The 25,293-nt window shown below is 64.4% G+C and overlaps 1 protein-coding gene across 5 annotated transcripts in view; it reads right to left on the bottom strand.

The window, feature by feature from the left end:
* The window catches only part of PTP4A3 (protein tyrosine phosphatase 4A3), a 33,816-nt gene extending 10,740 nt beyond the window's left edge, over window positions 1–23,076 (bottom strand). The window contains exon 1 of one of the 5 annotated variants that reach the window (XM_044380379.3): window positions 22,994–23,076. The gene's annotated coding sequence lies outside the window, so the exon portion shown is untranslated. Of the gene's footprint in view, window positions 1–25; window positions 222–2,430; window positions 2,715–6,416; window positions 6,510–22,993 lie in introns of those variants that run through there. The other 4 variants (XM_057307988.1, XM_044380378.3, XM_044380377.3 and 1 more) reach the window with 4 other exon arrangements.
* Window positions 23,077–25,293: the final 2,217 nt, after the last annotated feature.

Here is a 25,293-nt window from a genome sequence, read left to right as displayed (position 1 = left end):
GCACGCCCCGCCCAATCCAGCTCACCCCAGCTCACGCGCGCGCGCACAGGCGTCTGGCCACCTCCATCCGTGCGGGGCCGGGCTGGGCGCCGGGGCCGGAGACCCAGAGGGCGCGGCGCGCCTGCCTCCCTGGGATGCTCCGCGGCCCGGCGGCCGGGAGCTATTTCTAGCGCCCGGGCATCACGTGGGCGGGATGGCCGGTGCCCGGCGGGCCACCCGGCTTGTTACGGCTCCCACACCTGCCGCCTAAATATAACCGCGGGCCGGCCAGCGTGCCCAGGCAAACAAAGGGGCTGTGGAGGGCCGAGCAGGGGAGAGGAAGCGGCAGGAGGAAAGGGAAATGCAAGGGCAGAGGGGAGGGCGGCTGACCATGGCGAGGCGGGGCCCTGCCGCCCAGGCGCCTGCCTTCTGCCTTCTGTGCATGGGAGCAGGAATCATTCAGCCTGTGCGCCCCTCCCCAGCACCCTCTGGGGCTCCCCACGGCCCCCTCTTGCAAGAGGACTTCCCACAGCAGAGAGGGACTACCCAGGGCTGGGTGCTGGGGGTGCCCCAGCACAGGCAAAGTCCTGCAGGAAGAGCGCTACAGGCTGCCAATGAGAAGCCCGTGCGTGCACAGGTGGGTTGGGGAGGCCGACGCCCACCGGGTGAGTGTCAAGCACCTCACCTGGCTTGCTAGGCCCCTGCCCCGCTCTCCAGCCTCATGCCAGAGGACTCCTGAGCACCTGTTGTGTGCCAGACCCTGCTGGCCCTCACTGAATCCCCCCACAGCTGGGGGAGGCTGCCGTCACCCCACCCACCACTTGCTGTGTGCAGATGGGGAGACTGAGGCACTGGGATTAGGAGCCCACACAGGGTCCCCCAGGGAGCTCTCTCCACATGCTGCTCGCCCTCGCCGAGAGGCCCTCTGGGAGGCTCGCAGGTAGAACCGCCCCCAGGGTCTGGGCCTAACCCCACCAGCAGGGTCCTGGCTTTGCCTCCCAGGAGCACCCTGTAAGGGCTGTAAGGGCCCCCCCAGACAAGGAGCCTCAGGAGTGGAGCCTGGCATCACAGTCAATGCTGTACCTGCCCCGGCCAGCCCAGGCGCCCTCGGAAGAGGTGGGGCAGGGTGGATAGATCCCCCAGCACACAGGGTCCCAGGAGGCCTCGCCTTGCTGGGAACCCGGCTCCGAGCCCAGCTCCCAGCCAGCCTGGCCCCTGCAATCAGCCGTCAGAGCCGCAGGGCCGGGGGGGAGCGGGGTGTGCTGGCAGGGGCCCAGGCCAGAACACGGCCCCCTCCGGGGCTCTCCCCTCTCATACACCCAGAGAGCATCAGCCATGCCTGTGACCCTCACTTCCTCACAACGGCAAGCTGACGAGCAGGCAGGAAGGCCCCGCAGGAGTCCACCTACAGGTCCACTCGCACCAAGCCAAGTGGCCTGCCCATCCCTTCGTGCCTCCGGCCAGCACCTCCTGACCCCACCACCACCAGCCTCCCACCTTGACCACATTCGGGGGGTCTGTCCCCTCTGACGCTGCATCCCACGAACAAGACACATTAGCCACATTGTATTGATAAAACACAGCAGGTCAGAGAGGTTGAGTGACTTGCCCAAGTCACCCAGCCAGGAAGTAGAAGAACCATGGCTGGGGCTGAGTTTTGCTGAGCTGCAAAGACCCTCCTCTTGCCAACCCTGGCCCTCTGGAAGAAAGGACTTCTGAGCAAGCTGCTTCCACGACCCCAGGCTGTGTCTGCATCCGTAGATGATAAAAGTTTCCCGTCGAGCTCTTTGATACTGCACCCAAGACAGGGACCGCGCTGCGCAGGCTGCAGACCCAGCCCCGGCAACACGGGCCCCGCCCCTTGCCTGGGGCCCCACTCTGGCCAGGCCTGGGGGGCACCTGCTGCAGCTGGCAAGACCCCAAGCCCTTCGGAGAAGTCTATTTTTATCAGAGCAGGAGCCGTTCCTGGAATCCTCCCAGAGCGAGCCCAAGTCCACACACGGGTGGGGGGGCAGGAGGGGAGTCCTGAGCCGGCCCAGCCCACCCCGATCCCCCAGGAAACCCTCCCAGAGCCCTCCCGCCCCGCACCCAGCAGCACTGAGGGTCTGGCCCCCCCTTACCAGCCAAGCACTGCAAACTCCCTCCGCCCCCCCCATCTCTGTTCTGTCCCCTCTCCCTCCAGCCATATGCCCTTCAGAGCAGAGTGTCCCAGCCCCAGGGAAGGCATGTCCCAAAGGAGGAACGTGGAGGCTGTCGATTCCACCCTGCCTCCGCACAGGGCCTGGCACCAGGAGGGCTCCCCACTTGTTTATGGAAGGAACAAATGACCCAACATTCTGGGCAGAGGTCCAGATCTGGGAAATGTCCAGAACCCATCACGGGATCTCAGCCCCTGAGGTCCAGAGGGAACACGAAGGTCACCTCCGCCACCCAGCCCCCCGGCTCGCACACCTCCAGTGACAGGGAGCTTCCTACTCCTTGGCAGCACCTCTCTGCCTTCAGGCAGCTCCCTGAGTAATCAGTTCCTCCCTCCAGCTCCTGCCGAGTGCCGGCGGCTGGGATGCGGACCAGCGCGAGGACAGCTCCGAGCAGACTAAGCCAGCACAGTGGGCATCGCCCAGGGCAGAGCAGGAGGGTCAGGTGATCGGGGGAAGGCTTTCCTGGAGAAGCTGGCCAGCGGGGAGAGTGGCTTGCTGCTGATGCCTGGAACCTCATCAGGGCTTGACCGGCTGCCCTGACTGCCTTTGCGACCTGGGGCCAGGGCTTGCCCTCTGTGGGGCACGTGGCCTCCTCTGCAAATGGAGACACTGCCAGGGAGGAAAGCCACCTTCCACACTGGGGCCAGCTCCGAGCCGGTCACGGGGCGCCCGGGCTACGACCTGGAAGCAGAGCTGTGGAGAGCAGGCTTCAGTTTCCACTGGGGCAGGCGCCTGTTCTGCCCGCCAGGATCTCGGGGTGGAGGACAGCGCGACAAGCAGGCTCCCCGAAGCTCGGCCGCTGGCTCTCGGGCCCCGAGCGGGCTGCCTTACCACACCCGTGGCATTAATGGTGCCCTGGGGGGCATGGTGCTGACTCGCCAAACCAAGCGGCCCAGCCCCAAGGCCACCTTCGCGTGCCGTCAGCCACCAGCACTGCCTGGGCAGGCCACAGTTCCACCGGAGACCCACGGGCGAGCTGTCATTAGTGGCGGGCACAGAGCAGCCGGGTGGACGGGCGGCTGGGTGAGCCAGATCAGGCCCCCCGGGTCTCCTGGACCCCGTGGCCGTCGGGAGCCTGCCAGGCCTCGCCTGAGAGCCCCCTCCAGCCCGGACAGCACTCACCCAGCAGGCAGAGAAGAACCTCCCTGGTGACGGGTGCCACCCTGGCCTCCCCTGATGGGCACCTGCAGCAAGATGGACTCGTGGGGCAGGAGGAGCAAGTGCAGGAGAGACAGCACGTGCGGGAGCCAGTGTGGCTCACAGGACAGCTCCGAGCCACCGCAGTCAGGGCCGGGCATCAGGCTCAGGGGCCGGGGCACATCCAGCACCACCTGTGACCAGGCACGACGAGGCTGGCCTTGCTGGGGTGGCAGGGGGACAAAGGGACAGTAGGTGATGAGGGCTGGAACACAGGGCCTCTGTGGCCGTGGGACAGCGGGGCCAAGTGCCCTGCAGGTGCCCCACCTGGTGGCTGAGGGCTAGGACGCCTCGCCTGCCCCCCCCACCCATACAAGCCCCTCCTGCTGGGAGTTCATAGCCCCTCCTGCTGCCCGGCTGCCTGTGACATCACACGGTGACACGCCGGCCACAGCGTATCCAGCTGCTGCAGCACGTGAGCGGACCACACCCCTGGGACACCCACCTCTGTCTGAAGCCCCACCGCCCACCCGCCACTGACCGGGATGCTGCCCCCACCCGGCATCAGCACTGGCTCTGAGCGCCTTCTGCACCTGTGTGCCCCGCTCCCACTCCAGACCTCAGGACTGCCCCCTGGGGGAAGGGGAACTAGGCACGTGTTCGTGCCTTCATCCATTCATCCCATTTACGAATATCAAGCATCTCCCAGTGCCAGGCATGGGGCTCAGCTCAGAGACGTAGGGAAAGCCATCACCAGAACAGGCAGAAGGCTCCACCCCCCCTCACACCCCAGATGGGGCTGCCGGCCACCCCTCCATCACCCTGCCCCAAGAAGCCACCTCCCAGACTGCCCCCATGGGTGCCCCACAGGCAGGCAGCGCTACTGAGCCTGGGGTCACCCCATCCCTCACTCCATCCTGCCTCAGTTTCCTAAGCTGCCACATACAGGAGTCAGATGCAGCATTTCCCGGCGCCACCCGTCCCTGGGCTGCCTGGGTCACACCTGGGCCACCCCCAAGGCTGGCAAACCAGGGTTCCGGCTTCACCCTGCTAGCACTCCTGCCTTGGGGAGCACTGCCCCACCCCCGGAGCTCCCGCCTGACCCCCACACAGCGGCAGCCACCCGCTGGGCCCTCCCGCCCCCTGCCTTGACCGTGCACTTCCTTCCATCGGGACTGCCTGCCCCTACACCCCTGCAGCCCATCTCCTCAGGCTCCAGTTGAGACACCGGCTCCTCGGTCAGGTGCCACTGACCGGGGGACCACAGGCCGTTACTGTCTCCTCGTCTGCAAGGAGGGAGAAGGACAGTAGCTGCCCCACGGGGATGTTGTCAGGAATGCACGAATTCCATCACAAGAAGCACACAGACCAGGGATCCCACACCCCAAAGCGCGGAGGGTCCTTCCCTCCCCAGGCTCAGGCCCTGTACCCCAATACCCCCACACAGCTCAGGACCCTACCTGAGACACAAACTGGGGAACACAGGGTTGCCCTTGAAGGACACCGGCACACCCTGCTCCCCCATCAGGGGATGGAGATACCAGGGGTCTCCCTTTCTCTTTCCTCGAACCAGCCAGCCCGCTCTGCCCACCAGGATGGGCATCGAGAGACACAGAGGGCAGCTCAGCATGGGTTTCAGTGAGTGCACGTGCCACCTCCAGCCCCAGACCCAACCCAGGATCAAGGGCCCACATCCTCCACCCACCCACCTGGTGAGCGCCCCAGCCCGCTACAGTGAGACCTGGACATACAATGGTGGCCCCAAGCTGCTGCTGCTCATGTACCATCTGTGGCTCCCTATGGCCCCAAGCCAAGTTCTGACTTTCCAGCCTGGCCACTGGCCCCTGTCCTTCCTACCCTCAGCTCAAGGGTAGGAGGAGGTAGAGAGGGACCTGTAGGATTCATGCCTCCAGTCACCCTTTTCTCTGTGTCCAGAACGCCCCCAGACACTCCTCACCTTCCTCCTCCAGGAAGCCTTCCTGGATGCCCTTACTACTGGGGTTTTCCCCACTGAGTTTTCATTCCTATGTGTACCTACCCAGCACCCTCTCTGCTCCGGGCCCCAGGAGAGCCACTGGGCCCTCCACTTAGAGCCCAGCAACACTTGCTTTGCACAGTTATGATCCAACCTAGAAAGCCACAGCTACCGCCACACCCCTCCAGGGGGTGGCTGAAACCGGAGGTAACAGTCAGTGAGGGTTTAAGCTGCCTTTACTAGCCCTGGCAGTTACCACCTGTGGAAACCCGCTTTCCCACAGAGCCGCAAGACCCTTAGGATCAAACAGACCCTAAGCTCCTCCGTTTGCCAGCTGGGGAGGGGTCTCTGCACCCCTGCAGCGCCCTTTCGTACAAGGGGGTTTAGCACGGCCCCAGGCTGCTATAAAAAAAGAAAGGATGTGGGTCTGCAGGCCTGCAGGTCTGGCCCAGAGCTGCAGAGGGTGTGGTCAGAATCAGCATCCCAGCTAGTGGCCAGGCCAACCACAGGTCCCACCGGCTGGCGGGCTGGCGGTTCCAGCCCCACAGACCAAGGGCCCCTGATGACCAGGTGACCTGGGACGGGCCCCATTCACCACAGCTGTCATGGTCATGGTGTGATTACCCAGGACCGCCCTTTAGACCCCTGCTAGCAATAAATGATTAACTAGGTGGCCACTACATTACAAACCTCGGTTCACAAGAGAGACAAGGGCACAGAGGGGCTCTGCGTATCCCCCCCCCCCCGCCCTGAGGGGGCAGAAGAGCCAGGTCGGACCCCCGCCCCAACACCCACTGCCTCTCGACAGCGCAGCCAGCCAGCAGTTCTAGTGACCGTCCCCTGAACCACTGGCTGGGACACACAGCAGTATCAGAGAGCTTGGGAGGACAGGCCAGTTCGGGCTCTGGAAGAAGGTTCCGTCCCTGGGCCACCCCCGCCCCAGTTGACAGAGGGAGCCACTGAGGCTGAGCTGAGTGTGAAAAGAAAGGCCTGGGAGCCTAGGAACCCCTGCCTCCCCCTGCAGGTCTGCCCCAGGGTGGCCACACCCAGGCATCCCGCCAGCCCCCGCTTCCACACCTCCCACCCCCACCTGACCAGAGGAGCCGCAGGGAGCACCGGACACTCACCCGCCTTCCTGTTCCCAGAGTCCCGGGGCGCCGCGCCCCCGCCCAGCTTTATCCCCGCCCGGCTGCCCGCCCTCCCGCGTCAAAGGCCCCAGATCGCCGGTAAACTGTGCCGGGAGGGAGGCGGGGGCAGGCTGGGGCAGCCCCAGAAGGATCCCGCCGCCCAGCCTTTGGCTCCCACTGCACTCCCGCCTCCCAGGGCTGCCTGGCAGCAGGGGAATGGGGCTGGGACATGGGTCTGAGGTTGCTGCGAGCACCCTGGTCCCGGGAAGGAGGCAGGAGATTCCCCCTCCCCTGCAGGGCCTGACTCTTGTGGCCACAGGAGGCAGGACAGTCCCCAGGGCCCTGTATCCAAAGGCAGCCAGAGCAGGGAAGAGGGGGAGGGGGCAGGAGAGGGGGCCAGGAGGGGGTAGGAGGGGCGAGCACAGAGCTAGCCCAGAGACAGTCCGAGGCACCAAGGTCCAGCCTGGGCAGAGTAGAGGGAGAGGGGGACAACCTGGGGCTTCCCAGGTCTCTGGCCTGTCTCCCCGCTGCCTGCTGCCGGCTGGGAAGGGGGTTCCAGGGCCCTTCACCTGCTGGGGGGGTGCTCATTGTACCCCTACCACCCCAACCTACCCACACAGAAACAACCTAGCCCTCTCTAGGCTGCCCCCAACAGCATGCAGCCCCCTGTGCGCCCCCCCCACCCCGGGTTCCAGAGAGCTGCCCACGCTTCCCCAGGGCCCCCTGTGAACCCAGCCCTCAGTTCTTCCTGTTGTCCCAGTTTCCTCCACAAGGAAGCCAGGGAGGCCAGCTAAGAGGCCAGTGAGCCCATCCTACCCCAGCCTGGGCCCCAAAGCCCAACAAAAGCACTAAGGAAGCAGGAACCCCACCAGTGGGGGAGGGGCTGTTCCTGCCCCTGAGGGCCAGGGTCCCTCCTCCCACCAGGATGCTGTCCTCATGGTAAGGCACCAGAACAGAGGGAGCCCTCTCCCCAGACCCTGGATAGGGGTGGAGTGGCCGTGGTATCTCAGGCCAGCCTGGCCCCACCAGGTGAGCAACAGGGGCAGCCCTACCTGCACGAAGGGCCTCTCCCCCCAGCCACCTGGACGGCTGCCCCACGACCCCACCAACCCCTGCTCCGGTCTCCCCCCATCCACAGCCTCCCTCCCTCGGTTCCCCCCAGCCGCCCCACCCCAGACTGAGGCCCTTCCCAGTTGCCCACTGCCCCGGCTCAGACCCATCCTGGCTCCCCGGTGCCCTGCCAGGCCCCAGAGCCCTCCTTAGCCACCGGCTGGTCCACAGCGCCTACTGCAGCTCTGCCGGGTGCTATGACTCACACACCTGCCACCTGGCCTTCGTCTTTTGTCCCTTGTCCTTGCCTTGCCCCCCATCCGGCTGCCCTTTTCCCTCCCACCTCTCCCAGCCCCACCGCATGAAGCTCTTCGCCCCAGCAGCCCTCCCTCTGCTTCCCAGCCCCTCTCTCTGGACCAGGCTCAGAGGCCTCGGCCACCTGGGACCACCCAGCAGTCTGGGGCCCCCGGAAGGCAGGGCCACGCCCAGTCCCCTTCAGATCTCCCCAAGGGAGGGTGCAAACGTCAGAGGGTCAGCGTACACGAGTGGACCATGAGGCCCGCCGAGAGGACAGGACGGCGCAGGACAACCTGCCAACTCAGCAGCTCAGACAGGACCCAGGGTGCCTGAGAAGCCGTGTGGACACAGCCCAGTGGCAACTCTGTCCATGTGCACGCTCACCTGTGCCTCCAGGGGGGTGTCCAGACCGGATGCCTGTGCCAAGAGGGTGGGGACCCCGTTCCCCTGCACCACCATGCCCACCGTGGCCCTCCACATGGTCCGTGGCCTCCGGTCCATGCCGCATCTCCCCTTGGCCTGGCAGGACTCTGCCCAGGCTGTAAGGCAGACCACAAAAGTCTCACACAGCCAGGGACCTCACACAGAGGGGGAGACCAGGTGTCCTGCCTTGGTACCCAGAGGGTGGGAGCCCGCAGGTGGGGCCTCCCACTGTGTGCCCTGGGTCCATCACTGCCCCTCCTCGGGCCCCAGCCCGCCTGTCTCGGCACGGACACAGCTGAGGTCATCTCTGCGTCCAAAATTTCACCGTCGGTGATAGGTTCCCAGGCGTCCCCACTCCCCACAGGGCCCCCACCATCCACACCGGCACACACAGCCAGGCAAGCCCTGGGCGGCCAGAAGCAGTGCTCTGCAGACCCTGCGGCGTCCCCCTGCCCCCAGCCCCCCTGCCTGCAGATCCCCAGTCGTAGAGGTCTGCTTATCCTGCAGCAGCTTCCAGCCTATATGGCCCATTATTCTGGAGTATAGGGTGTGGGGCAGGAAATTCCTAGACAGCACAAAGAGCTTCGAATCCTGCCCTAGCCCGCGCCCACGGTCCCCCGGTGCCTTCCCCCTGGGCCCCACTGGGCTGGCGCTGACTCCTAGCACCATGCCACCAAGCCTCCAGAACGGGCACGGCGTCCCAGCAGGGCACGGAGCTTCACGGATCCACTCGGAGCTAATGGTCCCTGAGAGGCCCTTGCACCCACCAGGTTCCCAGGTCAAGCCCCTGCCAGGAAAGTGGAAGCCCCCAGGTGGGCCAGAGGAGGTCCCCAGCCCTTGCGGTCCCGAGAGCTCAGGGCCTCCCCTGTCCACCAGGCGGAGCCCAACCCCTCCCTGGCCACACGCACACCCAGGACCCTCAACTGGCAAAAGGAACCTGCGGTCCTCAGAGAACCGGGGTGGTGGCGTGGGCCTCAAGGACGGTCCGTGGGACCTCCCAAAGGAGGCTGCTCAAGTCCCTACCCATCAGAGCCAGCTGGGGGCCCCACGGGGTGGCCGCTGGGACACCCCACCAGCTGAGAAAGTCTTCCCTGTGGCTGCCTGCGCCTCTGCGCCCATCCTCTCACCCTCTGGGCCTTTTCAGTCACCCGCACAAAGTGGACATAACAGACTTTTGCGTGGAGGGAAAACAAGAACTGTCCCCCCGGGGTGCCCCCCCCGGGTGCCCATGGAGTTGTCACTGGCCTGGTGGGCAGGGGTGGGGCACGCATGGGAGGGGAGGCTCCAGTTAGCCCTGTTGTACAGAACACAGCCAGGATTGGGCTGCAGTCGCCGTGCCCGCCTGAGTCTAGCGGGCCAGGGGCCCCCAGCCCCTCTCCATGGAGGAGCAGCTCTGGCTGACAGAGTCAGCAGGGGCCCAGGAAGCTGGAGGCCCCCAGGGGGACTGGACCCTGGGGCATCATGGTGTGGTAGCCGTTCTGCTCACCAGCACTCCCGGAAGCCTGGGAGAAGAGGAGACTGCTGCCCAGCCGGAACCCGGGTCCAGGCTCAGCCACTGCTCAGCTCGCCGCTCCTCGCACACCCGAGGGACACGCCCAGTAGTGCAGAACGGGGGAAGGCTCGAGGACTCCTCCACGTACAGGCCCCTCCCCACACTCATCCTCTGCGCAGTCCTTAAGGCCCCCAACAGCCCATTTCATGGATAAGGAAATTGAGACCCTCACCATGCAGTCAGTGACTTGCCCGAGGCCACACAACTATGAGAGGCTGAGCCGATATTCAGGGCCAGCCCAGGGCGGACCCTTCCTCTGCATTTTCTCCTTAAAACAACCCCTGATCTGGAGACTGAGGCCAGGCCCTCCAATAGATGCCAGGGCTCCAGGAAGCTTCATCACCCAGAGCCTACATCAGTCTCTGGGATCCCCGCCCCCACCCAGCACACAGAGTCGCTGGGGGTCAGGCGGGTAGGAAGGGGGCCCGAGACCACGGAGGTAGCCAGGGCTGCTGGCCAAGCCCTGGTGGACGCGCGTCAGAGGGGCCTTCAGGAGCCGCGGGAAAGAGCTCTGTCTGACCTGGCCTCGGGAGGCCACGTCCAAAATAACCGGCCCCACCACCCTGTGAGGACTCAGCCAGGCGCACGTAGGCCTCTCGGCCCCGGGCACTGCCAAGCTGGGTGCGGAAGGTCACGGCTATTTCGGGGCCGGCCTGGCGGCAAGGCACAGCCCCCCGGCGCCCCTAAAAGCAGTGTAAGAGGGGTAGGTCGCTGCATCCAGGACACACAGTGGAGGGGCCCGCAGGCCCCCCAGGGCAGAGGGGAGCCCCGCGCTGCTACCGTTTCTCTCTTTCCAGCGCCGCTGCTGTGTGGTTCCATGTCGGCCCCACCGGCAACTACGGGCCATCGCAGGCTGCCAAGCCGGGTGCTGCGCCCCTGAGCGGACAGAGAACCACTGAAACAACAACAGGGCTTCCTGCCCTTCGGCAGCTCGAACCCTGAGCACACACAGCCCGGGACGGTTTGACGGCCCGCGCCCCGAGAGAGGCCAGCGCTCCGCCCGCATGCGCATCTTCGTCCCAGCGCTGCGTCTGCTCCGCTAGGGCCATAACCTTGTGGGTGCCAGTGGTCACCAACCCGCGGAAACCTGAGGCCCAGAGCTGGCATGAGGCTCTGAGGCGGGGCCTCCCCTCAAACCCAGGGGCCAGCTCCCTCCCGTCACCCCGACCCAGGTGTGGTTCTGCCCCTCATTCTCGCTCAGGGTATGACTACTCCCCGAGGGTCCCCATCCCGGCCCCCCGTGGCAAGCTGTGTGATGTTGAGCACATCCCTCAACCTCTCTGTGCCTCAGTCTGATCATCTGGAAGATAGGTTCGTTGGAAGTTCCTCCTTCACGGAGCTGTGGATGGCTGTTCTCCTGGGGTCTGCAAAGGACACTTCCCTTCCAAGCAGCCTTGCCTCAAGTGCTTCTTCTGTGCCAGACACCCATGGGGACTCTGACAGGACTCTGAGCCCTGCAGGAAGACCCACGTTCAGGATGGTGATTCTCCCAGGGGGCTCCTTGGGACACCGAAGGGGCTTCTGTCCTGCAAAATATCCCAGAGCCTTTATTCCTCTATAGATGCGATGATCTTGGGCAGGGGGCAGCCAGCAGCACATTCCCAGAATGTTTTGGACACCAGGCACTAGCAAAGAGGGCACCTCACAGAACCTCAGCAGCACCAGTTGGGTCAGCCCCACGCCCCAGCCTCCCGAGGTTAGGGTGGGAGGGCCTCCTGGCCTGGCCTCCCTGCCTCCTGCTCATCTACGTGGCTCGGCCCATCTCTGAGTCTGGCTGGTTGTCAGTGCAGAGATCATCACACAGAGATGGAGGCCGGGCCACCCTGACCCCCCAACCCCCAGTCCCCCACATGGTGCCCCCACGTTGGTCATGTGTGGCAGCAGTGACCTGATTGATGGTGGCAGGATTAGCTCCTGGCTGCGCCATCGCCTGCCGTGAGGACATCAGGGCCGGGCGCCTACGTGGAGCGGCCGTGAGAAGGTGCCAGCCACAGGAGGGGAGGCACCCCTCCCCGCAGCAGGAAGCTCCCAGCCATGCTGCCCCCTTGGCAGCCCCACCACCACCATTGGAGCTGCCCTCCCAGACAGAGGGCAGCAGGGGCCCCACATGGCACGTCCTGGGGAGCTGGGCATCACGACCCGGGTCACCTGCACTGTCCACCCTGAGTGTCTGCCCAGCTCCCGGAGGAGAAAGTGGGGGACCATCACAACAGAAAGACCCAAGGGAAACCCCTCTTCTCCGGGGCTTCTGAGGACCCCCCAGGAGGAACCAGAAACCTCCCAGCAATGGATGAGGGGCCAAGGCAGCTTTCAGCCCAGGGTCTGCCCTGGCTCCCTCGGGAAGCCCTGGGCATCGCCGTGGGCCCCCAGCAGGGGCAGCAGGAGGCCCAGCCGTGCCACCAGGCCAGCAGGCGGACTGCCCTTGGCACAGCACAGGCCGCTCCCAGCCTTCCTCCGGGGCTGCACCACACAGCACTCCTAGCCCGGGACCCCAGGGGTGGGGCTGGGGCTGGAGGGAGCTCGGAGGAGCTGCCCTGAGGACAGCCCCCGGGGCCCAGGAACTTCGCCCCCCACAGCAGGCCACTCTGAAGCCTGAGGGACACCGCAGCTCCGAGGCTTCCTCCGGCAGAGCTGGGCCAGGGCTCGGGAGCGCGGCCGCTGGTCAGCACCTCAGGGACCAGGAGGCCCTGCGGCTGCGCCTTAATCCCATCAGCAGAGCCGGGTGAGCGAGCGGCACGGCAGCCCCTCCTCGCTGGCCCCAGCAAGGCCATGTCAATAGAGTGGGGTAAGGGGCACGCTTTAGAGGGGACCAAGCCTGCGCCCACTCTGCTTCGTCTGACCCCTCGGCAGCTCTGTGAGCCCGAGCTCGGCCCAAGGTGCAGAGCGGGGCGGGCCTGCGGGGGTCCCGCACTCAGACAGAGGCAGCAGGGCTCTGCGACACCCGGTGGTAGGAGACCTGCGACAGCGCCCCCCACAGATAGGACAACGGGCTGCACCCATGGGGTGAGAGGGGGTCACAAAGCAGGGAGGGCAGGAGACTTTGCACAAGAACAGAGACCTGTTTCCGAAGCCTGCCCTACTTCCCGCGCTCCACCGAACTCACCAGTGCCAGGCACTGCGCGGCAGGAAGGCCGGCTCCGCTCTGCTCCTAGACCCGCCGAGTGCGCCGCGTCCCAGTACCGCTCCGCTCTCTCCTCTAAGCGCTCACAAAGCCCCTGCATGCCCGCCACCCTGGGGCAGAGCCGGGCTAATCCTATTGTGCAGACTTTAACCGAGACCCTGCTCAGGCCAGCCTCTGCGGAGTGGGAGCTGGCTACATGCTTCCTCTGAGATAAAATTCACCTAACGTGACGTTTGCCACTTTAACTCTTTTAAAGAATACGCTTCAGTGTTTTTTAGCATTTTCACGGTGTTGTGTAATCATCACCACTACCTAATTCCAAAGCATTTCCATCACCCCAAAAAAGCAGCCCCACGCCTCTTGCGGTCCTGCCCCCCCTCCCCCGACCCCGCCGCCCCGCCCCTGGCGGCCACTCGTCCCCTTCGGAGTACATCTCCACGGATCTGCCACGTCTGTGAAATCAGCACCACGCGGCCTTCGGCGTCTGGCTCCCCGCACTCAGCATCACACTGCCGAGGCTCGCGCGTGTCGCGGGGTCAGGGTGGCACCCCCTTCTTGGCTGAGGACCAGTCCGCTACGTGGAGACCGCGCTCAGCTGACGAGCAGCTGGGTCACTCGCAGGCCTGTCCTCCTTACAGCCCCAGGGCCCGCGCACCTGAGAGCAAGGACGGACGCCCACAGGCACCACGCTTCCAGGCCCCCAGCGCACTGCAGCGGCAGGGGGCTCACGTCCTTCCTGGCAGAGCCGGTGGGGTCCCTCGTGCCCCATGTGTGAGAAGAAACCCAGGGAGGGGCGGGCAGGGTATGCGGGGGTGAGGGGCACGGCCTGGGGGTCCGGCCAGGAGTGGACGTGGCAACACAGGGGGGAGCACCTGGGCAGCCCCCTCGCGGGCCCAGCAGGGATGCACCAGGCTCCCAAGGGCGCTGAGCAGGCCGGGGAGGGACAGAGGACCTGGCAGCCAGGCAGGTAAGGGGGGGCCCTGCAGGGTTTGAGAGGGAGCGGGCAGGAGGCCAAGCTAGTTCAGAGGTGAATCCCAGCTCCCAGCCCGCAGCGACAGAGCGCCAGGACAGGGCCCGAGAGCAGAGACGAGCAATGCCCCACGAGCAATGCTCTACGGGGCGACGCCACCAGGCCCCACGCGAGGACCGCCTTCTCCGTCAGCCACAAAATGCATGAGTGCGTGGGACTGCCCGGAGTCCAGGCCACAGTCAGTGCGTGACAGCAGGTGCGGGCACCCCCAGAGTGCCGGAGCGCCCCAGTGGCCTGCTGGACCACACCCAGTAGGACACTGAAGGACACACCGTCCCCCTTCTGTCTTAGGAGATCCCCTGAGAAGGGCAAACGGGCTTGGGGGTCTGGGCGGAGGGCACAGCCTGAGTAAGGGTCAGGAGGCAGGAAAGGGCAGGGAGCAGAAGGGTGACCCAGCCTCAGGGGCACCCGCAGGCACTGCTTTCCAGGGAAGGCAGGCTCTGGTGGGCCCCGGTTCTCAGAATCACCGGAGGGGGAGGGGGGCGTGCAGGTCTCTGCCACCCCAGATCGAGGTGTGTCACAGAACCAAGCATAAGGGGAGGAAACAGAAACTTCCCAGAATCCCCAACAGGGGCCCCAACAGGGGCAGGAGAGCCCCCATGGGGGTGACAAGTGAGACAGCAGTGCCTGGGCCACCTGAGGTCACCGAGAGTTTGGGGAGCATCAGCCCAGAGCCAGCCCCCACCCTGGCATCCTGGGTACCCCCACCTTACCCCCCACTCCCTACCTGGTGTCGCTGAAGTTGAACCTGTCCTTCAGGCTGAAGCCCTCGATGGCACCCACGCCACTCAAAAGGGAAGCCCAAGTCTCCCTGCCCTGAAGGCCCCACCTGCTGACTGCTGTCCCCTACTCCCCTCCTCATCCTTGAAGACACCTCCAGCTGCCTGCTGTCCCCCACTCCCCTCCTTGCTCTGCTCTGGCCTCACCTGCCTTCCTGTTCTTCCGGGGACACGCCATGTATGGTCCTGCCTCCAGCTCTTTGCCCTAGTTGTGCCCTGTGCCAGGAGCATTCTCTGTCCCCACACCATCTTATGCTGTCACAGACCTTTGCCACCTACCTAGGACTCCCTCCTGGCTCCGTCTGCCCGTCCAAACCCCACCTCCCTGGAGACCCACTCACCAGCTCACAAACACTTCCTGAGCACCTAGTAGACTCCATCCATGGCTGGGCTCTGGGTCCAAGGGAGCTCATGGGGACAAAAGCTCAGTTGTTGGCATGACCACAAAGTTGGCCGCAGCAACCAGGCAGTGACCGTGGGGGCCAGGCACCCACAAATCACAGCGCCAGGAACCGCAAGAGAGGCTCTCAGCCATCGAGGAGCCCCTGCCCAACTGGATCACCCAACACACTAAGAATCTTCTACCCTCGATCCAGTGGCCACGCAGATCCCCCTGCAGAAGGGGAGGTGAGTGGAGAGCCTGCCTTGTCCTGCACCATCAACAGAGCGTACTATACCCAGGAAGGAACAGTGGGGGGAGCTGAGGCCAGCCCCTGTCCCCAGGCCAGCCTCCCCAGGCTCTGGACTCCTGGCCCAGTGCCCCCCGGCACCCCTCCAGGCTTCTCCCATTGTAATGGCATCTCAGCAGGCCCCAGGAAGCCAGCCCCCGCCTCTGCTGCCTCCCTCGCGCTGGGCACGCATGCAGCAATCATCTTTTACAGACTTTTTAGTATCTTCTTACAGGGGAGGGGGCAAGGCCAGCAATGCTCAGATCTGGGGGCAGCCCAGGCTCTGCAAACCAGGCGCCCACACCTGGAGGGCAGCTGTGTGGCTAGGTCACAGACTAGTGGGCCTGGCATGCAGGAGGCGCTCGGGAACGGCCAGTGACCCTCCTGGGACAGGCCCATGGCCGCCTGTCCTCAGCCCACGGGCGCCACCAGAACAACCAGTCTCACCCAGGACTGGCTGATGGCCACGCCTCCAGCGGCATGCTCCTGGATCCCGGACCCGCCCAAAGCCCTGGTTCTCACGCTCACTTCCTCACGGGAAGGGTTGGGGAGACGCTCACCCTGCCCCCAAAACCCCAGCACGCTCTCAGGGAGGGCTTTGCCCATAAGGACCCTGTGACAGAGCCTGCCAAAGTGAGGAAGGAGTGAAAGGGGAGGGAAAGCCGTGAGGACACGGAGAGGACAGGAAGAAACCAGGCAGGGGTGCCCCTTGTTCCCCATGGTGGCCAGGCAGGGCCGTCTGACCTCCAGCCCAGCTCCTTCTGAAGGTGGGAGGCCGGGCAGGCGCAAGGCAGCCAAGGGTCCACTGGGGTCAGCATCCTTCCTCGGGCTGGGCAGGCCCAGCTGGCAGTGTCCGTGGGAACTGTCCCCAGGCCCAGCCAGCCACACTCAGGCCAGTCAGTGGGCATCGGGGCTGCCGCAAATGCCAGGGCAGCTGGGCACGTCCCGAGGGGCGGAAGCCCAGGCCCTGATCGCACTGGAGGCATGTCCAGACCTGCAGGCTGATCTGAGGGTCTTGAAGGGGAGGGTGGAGAGAACAGGGTCTCAGGGCCACCTGAGGGGTGGGACCCCTCCTGTCACCATCCATGCCCCCAGACCCTGCCCACCTCTCTACTACACCTCCCAACAGCCCCACCCCTCAGCCACACTCCCAGAGGCCACAGCCTCCACCTGCTCCCCGCTCCCCTGCCCCCTGGGTTAGGGGCCCCCTCCCGTGGCTCCCTGGACCCCACCCCTCCCTGACCACCACAAAGACCACCCACGGCTGAGGCTGGGACTTCAGGGGCCATGGCCATGCTGGGCCTCATCTAAGGCCTGCGTAGGGGGAAGGGGTAACAAACAGGCTGGATGTACAGATGGACACTTGACGGACAGCTCCATCCACACTCCAGCCCACGTGCCACTGGGGGCCTGGGAGCACCCAGCTCCGCCCCAGTCCATCCTCTGTGCTCCCCACCCCCCATGCTCCAGCGGGGACCCCCAGCCACTGGCTGTCCTCACAGGCCTGGGGGCCCCTCGGGACGGCCCTTCCGGTGACTTCCTGCCAGGGAGGCTGGGGGGGAGGGTAAACAAGGCCTCCAGATGGCTTCCTGCGGCTGCCCGGCCGTGGGAACATCCCAGCCGCCGAGGTCATGGAAGAGCCAGTGCGGGGGGGGGGGGGGGAGGGCAGGGGGCTGTGTCACCCATCAGCAGGGCACCCACTACAGGCCTTAGGCTGCCTGGACACACTGCCCCCTTACGCTTCCCAACATCCCCGCGAAAGGGTTTCCCACTCCCATTTACAGAGGGGGAAACTGAGGCACCAGTGGTCACGTTCTGCCAAAGGCCAGAGGCAGGACCTCCTCTGTGCCCCTCTATCAGGCTCTCACCCCCCAGTGGGGGCAGGTCATCCCAGCCCCACTTTAGAGATAGGGAAAACCGAGGCCAGAGAGGGGCGCGTGAGCTGGTGGCTGTGCTGTGACGGGGTCCGCTCCCCACCCCCCACACGCACCTGGAGGTCCCTCGTCTGTAAACGAGGGACAGACAGTCCTGGCTCCAGGCCACTCTGCAAGGACCACACAAGCCCGGCAGAAGGAGCACGGGGCACGGCACAGCTGCCTCCCCTCCCAGCACGCTTCCCACCCTGCCGCCGCCGTGAGCAGGGCGCCCACCCCAAACACGCAGCCCCCACCTGGGGAAACGGCTAGCTGTGCGGAAGGCCCAGAGTGGGCTGACCACGGAGTTGCCCCAGAGACACTGTTAACTCCGGCCCCGAGCCCTGGGAGCCCCTCCCTCCTACTGTGATGCCCACATCCTTCAAGCCCAGGCCAGATGCCACCTCCTCCCTGAAGTCCACTCTGACTTCCTGCACACCACAGCCTCAAAGTCGGAGGGTCGCACACTCTAGGAAAGCGACTGCTGTCTCCTGTCTCCTGTGGGTCTTGCTCACCCAGGGGTCCCTCCCAGGGTCAGGACCACCTCTCTCTGCCTTCACCCATTTCCCAGCAGGGGCCAGTGCAGGTCTGGGCAGCCCCCCACAGGGCACAGGGAGGCGGAAGCCAGGCCAGGCCAGTAGCCTGCATTCCCCATCCCACTGCGCAGCTGCCAAGATGGAGAAGATGGGGGTGGGCACTGACTAATACACGTGGTTCCATCCAGACCCAGAGACCTGGGTCCACGGTGCCATCAGGACAGAGGCCCATTTCAAGTGACATGCAGAACAGCGCACACGGGCAGTCTGCTCCTGTGAAATCAGGCCGATGCCCAGAAGCCCCGAGCCCGCAGCAGTTACAAATTGCCTGGGCTGTCTGAATTTCTATAGGGAACATCACTACATCTGGATTAAACCATCACGACCTAGTGAGGGCCCTGTTTGAATGGCGCCCCTCCCCCCATGTGAACCCCGGGGCAGGTGGTGCTGTCTCTGCCCACCCTGCACAGGCCCACCCAGCCCTCGAGCACAGCATGACACCTACAGAAGCCAAGGCACCGAGGGCTGTGCTTCCTCAGGTCACAGGCCCTTGGTGACGGTAAATGGAGGGCCTGGCGTGACCCGGTCACCCACAGCAGACACAGGGCAGGAAGCAGCAGCCGAGCTCAGGTGGCCAGAGCCGTGCCACCAAGGCCTGACCTCCCATCCAGTCTGCTGTGAGGTCCAGGGTGCGCTCCAAGCACCCCATGCTCCAGACAAGAAAACTGAGGCCCAGGACATATGGGGGCAGGCCCGGGTCACCCAGAGAGACCCAGCAGAGCTGGGACCATGTGGAGGGGATGGAGAAGTTCCTGTGGAGAGCCCCAGGCATCCCCAGGCGCCCCCGAGTTCCGCATGGCAATTCCCAGCAGACAGGCACGGGCAGCCGGCCCAAGACGAGCCGCACAGCCGACCCCAGCAGGGAGATGAAAGCAGGGAAATGTTTGCTTTGGCAGGTCCTGGGCCGGGCAAGAGCATGAGGAGGGGGCCCTGTCCCCACACCAGCAGATGATGTGGGGGGTGGGGTACCAGCAGAAAGGAGCACCCTCTGGGGGTGGGGGCAAAGTAGAAGAGGTCAAGCCCACCATGTGTAGCCACAGGGGCGATGATGGGACAGGCAGGCCGGCAGGGGGGAACCCTGGGTCGGGTGGCGGGGAATCCTCTGTACCCTCCCGCGCCTCTTCCAGGAAGCCTGAGTCACAAGAGGGGCCGCAGGGCCAGGAGAGCGGCTGGGAGCACCGGTCCCATGGGAAGGGGACAGGGCAGGGCGGCCTGTTTGTCAGCCCGCCTCCACCGGCTGGGCCAGCCCCAGCTTTGGGGTCTCTGTGGCCAGAGAGGCCGTGGGAACGGGCTCCTACAGCTCCCAGGAGGGGCTGTGGGGACAGAGGAGCGGGAGAAGGCAGGTCAGAGCCCCCCGTCTGCAAAGGGAAACAGCGACCCCAAAGGAGAACTGGTCCGAAGCCAGACAGCCAACGACCTGTCATCGACTAAGTGTGTTCTGAGCAGCCATGCCTGGACTCTGGGGAGGCCCGCAGCAGCAGCCATCCTGACATCCTTGGCTTAGAGCCCTGTCCCAGCACATCAGCCCCCAGCCAAGCACCCAAGACCCCAGACCCTCTACAGTGGGCGCCGTCCTCCTGACGCTCCCACTTCTAGGACTGTCTTCAGGGAAGTCAGACCCACAGGCTCTGCTCCATCCCAACATCCCCGCTCTAGAACACTCCGTGGCTCCCCCGAATCTGAGTCAGGCTGCAGTCTCAGGTTCCCAGGCTTCCGTCCACCCACATCAGCAACGGTGCCCCCGCCTGGAGGCCCCAGAACCTCCTGAGGGACACATGTGTGCTCCTCAAAGAGCACCAGGTGACTGGGGTGATTGCCCAGCTGACAGTCACTGACCGCGTCCAGCCCTCATTTGCTAGCAGATGACGGCAGTGGCACTCACCCCAAGGGTCATCAGCAGGAGGCTGGGACCCTGAAGCCACCTTCCCGGCCCAGCCCCTCACTCAGCAGACAGCTCCTGAGCACAGGACACAGGGCCCTCCTCCCTGCTGGCCTGCGGTGACTTGCCACGGTCCTGCGTCCTGAGCTCCTCCCGTGCAGGACTCCACCACGCTCGGGCTGGGCACCCAGGAGGAGCACAGTAATGGTGGCGGCTGGAAGACCCAGACAGAGAGGGGCCGGCGGCACTGGAAGCCTGGGGACCTACGGCAGGGAGATGAGCCGGGTGGACGCAGATCTGACGGCTGACAAGTCCCTCCTCGGCCCTTCTAGGGCCAGAACGTCACCCCAGCCATCCCATCAGACGGTCACCTCACAGAAGGGGACACTCAAGCTACCTCCGTGCCCACTGAGCCCTCACATCCAAAAGTGCGCACTGCCACCTGCCTGGCGTGAGACACGCGCCCAGCTTCGCCATCCTGTTCCCTGGGCTGCCCGCTGAGGCCGGGACGGGGACGGGCCCCAGACCAGGCCAGCGCAGCACAGCCAGGCAGCAGAGAGGTCACTGCGGCAGGAGCAGGGCCTGTTGACGCACCTCCCACCCAACCCCCACCTGGGCCAGCCTTCCAGTTTACCCAGAGGAACAGCTCCAGGCCCACCCAGGGCCTCGGTCACCAGGTCACAGGGTCCGACAGAAGGGGCCTCCCCACCTCCTGAAGACCCTGTGACCTCGAGAAGCGAGGAGCCCCAGCCCTTGGCTGTAGGACAGGTGGACAGCGCTTTCTGTTGTCGGCAGTGGGGGGATCAGGAGGGGGTCAGCAAGGGCCCTGGCACAGCAGGCACCCAACACACCCAGCAGTCGCCTTCTTGAGCCTCAGTCCCCACCGGTTAGTTGAGCTATCACCCCTGCCTCCCAGAACAGCAGTGGGGGAAGACATGGTCTGTGAGGACCTGCGCAGAGCCGCCTTCTGCCCCGAGGAATCTGCTCCTTCCCTCCAGCTTCCACAGTCCTCTCGGGCCTGGCTTCCTGGTGGGGAAAACAGCAGGGTGGAGAGGCTGAGCCCTGGGCCTCCCCCCCCCCGCCCCCCACAGAGGAGAATCTGCACACCCATGAGGCACACCCTTGGCCCCGGACTACACCACATCACGGGCCCAAGCCAGGGCAGGGTATGACGCGGCTCAGCAGGGACACGCCCACGAGGGCACAGCCACATCGGCCCTTCCTGGGGCCGCCCTCCCCACCGCCTGCTAGCCCCCACCCCTAGTGCATTTCTTTCTAGCACATTTATCCTGTGCGTGTGACTGCCAGCTTGGGCCGTCCCGCTTACAGCCGCTCAGGGCCTGGCACACAGTAGGCTCTCCAGTTTGCTGGCCGTGAGAAAGGAAGGCCTGACTGGCTGCTTAGAGCCAGATCCCAAACCACGCTGGGACCCTAAAGGTGCCGGCCCCGCTGAGGACCACAGCCCAGATGATGAGAACCCTCCCGCCCCCTGACAAGAAGGCTCAGAGCCATGGCCACGGTCCAGGGGTTTCCCCCGCACACCTTCTGAGTGCCAGGGTGGTGTCCACCCACGTGACTGAGCCCACACCTTCCCGCTCCCATTCTGTAGATGCAGAAACCCAGGGCCGAGGCATTGGGTACCTGGCAAGAAACTCGAAATCCAGGCCCTCCTGACTCTAGCTCAGCCTCCCCTGTTGTGCCTGCTGGTGTTGAGCCCCCCACCCATGGCACCTCCGGGACACCTCACCTTCCAAACTGCCTCTTGTCTGGAAAAGAAGCCCACCCACCTGGCTTTCCCCCTGTCCACCACCACGCCCCCACCACTGACTCTGTGCTGGCCAGCCACCCTCAGCCAGGGCCTAAGCTGGCACGGAGGAGACAGAGGGGACTCGCTGGGGTCCCCAGCCCCATCCTGGTGGTCAGGGAAGGTGTCCTGGAGGAGAGACAGGGCAAGAAGGAGCCAGTAGGCCAAGGAGACAGCCCAGAGGTCCCATCCATTCACCACCTGCATTTTCTCCCACCACACTGGCCACCTGGGGGGGGGGGTACGACCTGCCCTGACCCCCAAGCCAGTGGGGTCCTGAGGCTGACCCCCATCACCCACCTCTGATTCCAGCGTGGGGCCTGGCACAGAGTAAGTGCTTGGCAAACACTATGGGTTGTATTGGGGGGGTGGCCAGCTCCTCACAGGGACATTTGAGGGGCAGCCTCTCCCCCTGAACCGCCATGAGGGTGGCCTGGGTAGCAGTGGAGAGATACACATGCCTGCCTCAGGTTTGGCCCCAGGCTCAGTCTGTCCCGTTTCCTCCTTACAGCAGCCTGCAGGGTGGGCCAAACAGCACCCACTTTACAGATCGGCAAACCAAGGCTCTGGTTAGATCTGCAGGTGTGGTGGACCTGACGCCACCTCACTGGGCCTCAGCCTTATCTGAGAAATGGGGTTAATGACCTCATAGGAGGATTTGAGGTCATCCACACAGAGCTCTGAAGAGGCCCCTGGGCAAGACCACAGGCACCATCCATGGACCCCATCTGGTCCGCAGCCCTGGAGCCCACAACACCATGCTGAGAACCGAGAACTCGTGCCACCCAACCCAATCACCAGCTGCCCAGCCGCACCTGGGGGCGTGTGCAGAGCCACCTGTCTAATCCCTGCGCCACCTAGGATAAAGCTGCTGACCTGGTTCTGCAGCTGGGCTACTGCTTAGACAGGTAGGCACCGCCAGGCTACCAGCCCTAGCAGGGGTCTGAGCCGGCGGCAGACCAGGTACTGGGACCCGGGGCTCAGCCTCTAGCGACATCCGCTGCCATCCCGGTCCTACCGCAGGACAGGGAAGCCCATGCGGTTCTGATGACAAGAGCGTCAGAGACCAAGTCCCCCCGAACTATGCCGATGAATTAACTGAGCAGGGAATGAGGCAGAACCAGATCTTGGGCCGGACCTTCGGGAGGATGAACTGGGGACAGAGGTCACCCACCCCCCCAGGAACCGGAGCGGGCTCAGCTCTTCCAGTCGGGGGCGTCCCGCTGCCCGTATGGGGGGTAACGGCGGGCTGGGCCCGTGAGCCCGGCCTCCATGCGAGACCCTGCACGTGGCCGCGCCCAGGCCCGCGTTCCCGCAGCAGCAGCAGCAGCAGCAGCGGCCAGGCCAGGGCGCGGGGTCCTAGGACGCGCCCAGCGCAGGAGGCTGCCGCGATCCGCCTGCGCGCCCACGGCCCCACGCGCCCGCGCCGCGCTCCCCAGCCCGAGCGCGCGCCGAGGAGACTGACCTGGCGGTCCCGGCGCCGGCTCGACGGGCGGAGACAGGGGCGCGCGCGCGCGCACGCGGGCCGGCGCGCGCAGGCGCGGCCCCGGCTCCCGGCGCGCGTGCCGGGCTGTAGGGTCACGTGGGCGGCGCGGCCCAATGGGAACGTTCCCCACGCCGCGGCCGCGCGCGCGCGCCCCGGAGGCCCCGCCTGGACTGGAAGGGGCGTGGCCATGGGGACGGGCCGGGGTCTGACCTTGGCCCCTGGACCAGGCAGGCCAGCTGAGGCTAGAGAACTGCCAGGCCGCCTGGTGCAGTCAGGGCCCATTTGACCCAGAGTGAGGATGGAGGGGGCGAGGTGCACCGGGGCTGAGGAGGGGTCCAGAGGCCAAGAGTATTACAAAACTTACAGGTGCCTTGACTTCCCCACTTGTCCATGGGGGCTGAGCCCCAAATGCGCGGGCAGGGTTGCAGGGAGGGTGGGGCCTGGATATCGGTCACCCAGCGGCGGCATTGGGGTCTCCTGTACAGCGGACCCCTGGAAGTGGGCTCCTGGAGGTGGTCATCAGGGCCACGGGGACCTCACGTCCACGGGGTGGGCTCACATACAGAGGTGCCTGGTAGACGGCAGGCCCAACACTCGTCCATTTCTTTGTGCCACGTGGGCCGTGCCATTTCAGCCCCAGCCAGCCTCTGGGGAGATGTTTAAGGTCCCCACAAGTCCCCTTGGGGACTGGTGAGGGGGTCCCCTTCTGGACCAGCAGTTCCTAGGGAGCTGGTGGCTAGGACCAGTGATGGCCTGTGGAGGAGACCTGGGACAGAGGGGGACCAGAGAGGTAGGCATGGAAACAAGTAGTTACACACAACACTGATCATGGTCTGGGTGAGGACCTCACCTGTGTCCCCAGCTGTGTCCCTAGCATTCACACCAGCATCTGGCACACATGTGCTCATGCATAGATGGGGGCAATCAGAAGGTGCCCAGAGGCCCTCAGTTCCTCCCTAAGAGTTAGAAGAGGGGCAGAGGACAGGGCCTTGCAGACCTGAGTTAGAATCTCATTCCACCAGTTTATTTAATCCCTTGAGGTAAGGACCATCATTCTCCCTATTTTGTAGATGAGACACAGGCAAGGGTTAAGCAACTTCCAAAAATGACACAGTAAGTCAGGAGTTCAGACCTCCGACGTTTAACCACAAAGCTGGGGCTCCCTGCCCTTGGTGCCTTCAAGCAGAGAACTACAGGCAACATCTGGGGTACATTCCAGGTTTGAAGTCCTGGGAAAAAGGAACCCTCCACTGCAATGGGGGTCTCAACACCCACCAAGGCAGCCCATTGCCCATTTCACTATGGGACTTTTGGGTCCATTTTCATTGTTAGTATGTTTCTAATGTTTGGCTTGACCCAGCCAGGGGTCCCTGCACCCCTCCCTGACTTGTTTCAAACTCTTCCTCCTCCCCCTCCCCAAATCTCAGTGAGGTTTCTATCCCGGAGCCCTTTGCTGTGAAGCAGGGGTGTGGCCTCCCCATGGGCTCCCAGATGTCTTGTCCATCTCTCTGTGCCTGGCATCAGTGCGGGCAGGGAGGCGGGGGATCCTGCGGCTCTGGCCCCAGACGCTCCTGGAGTGCGGGCCTTGTGCCTAGACACTCCCAGTGAGCCCACACCATGCCCTGCGGAAGAAGGACCGTGTGCAGATGAGAAAATAGAACTCGGTTAAGGCAGAGTTGAGTTTTCACCCAGGTCCGGGGAGGCCAGGGCCCGCACGCTGCTGTGAGTGGGATGGGCTGGAGAGAAGGGGAATGATCATGGTGGGAAGGGCTGGCTCAGAACTGACCTCCTTTTAATGCAGGAAAACACGTGGACTGAAGAGGTGATGGCTGAGCAAGGGACAGGCAGAGTCAGAATCCAAGCCTATAAAATGGGCAGAAGATACGAACAGACACTTTCCAATGAAGACATACAAATGGCTAACAGACACATGAAAAAATGTTCAAAATCATTAGCCATCAGGGAAATTCAAATCAAAACCACACTAAGATACCACCTTAACGCCAGTTAGAATGGCAAAAATTGACAAGGCAAGAAACAGCAATTGCTGGAGAGGATGTGGAGAAAGGGGATCCGTCCTACATTGTTGGTGGGAATGCAAGTTGGTACAGCCACTCTGGAAAACAGTGTGCAGGTCCCTTAAAAAGTTAAAAATTGAGCTACCCTATGACCCAGCCATTGCACTACTGGGTGTTTACCCCAAAGATACAGACGTAGTGAAGAGAAGGGCCATATGCACCCCAATGTTCATAGCAGCATTGTCCACAATAGCTAAATCG

This window comes from Ursus arctos, unplaced genomic scaffold, assembly GCF_023065955.2.
Source record: "Ursus arctos isolate Adak ecotype North America unplaced genomic scaffold, UrsArc2.0 scaffold_6, whole genome shotgun sequence".
Lineage (NCBI taxonomy): Eukaryota > Metazoa > Chordata > Mammalia > Carnivora > Ursidae > Ursus > Ursus arctos.
The sequence above is the reverse complement of the archived record's forward strand: the minus strand, read 5'-3'. Positions and strand labels throughout refer to the sequence as shown.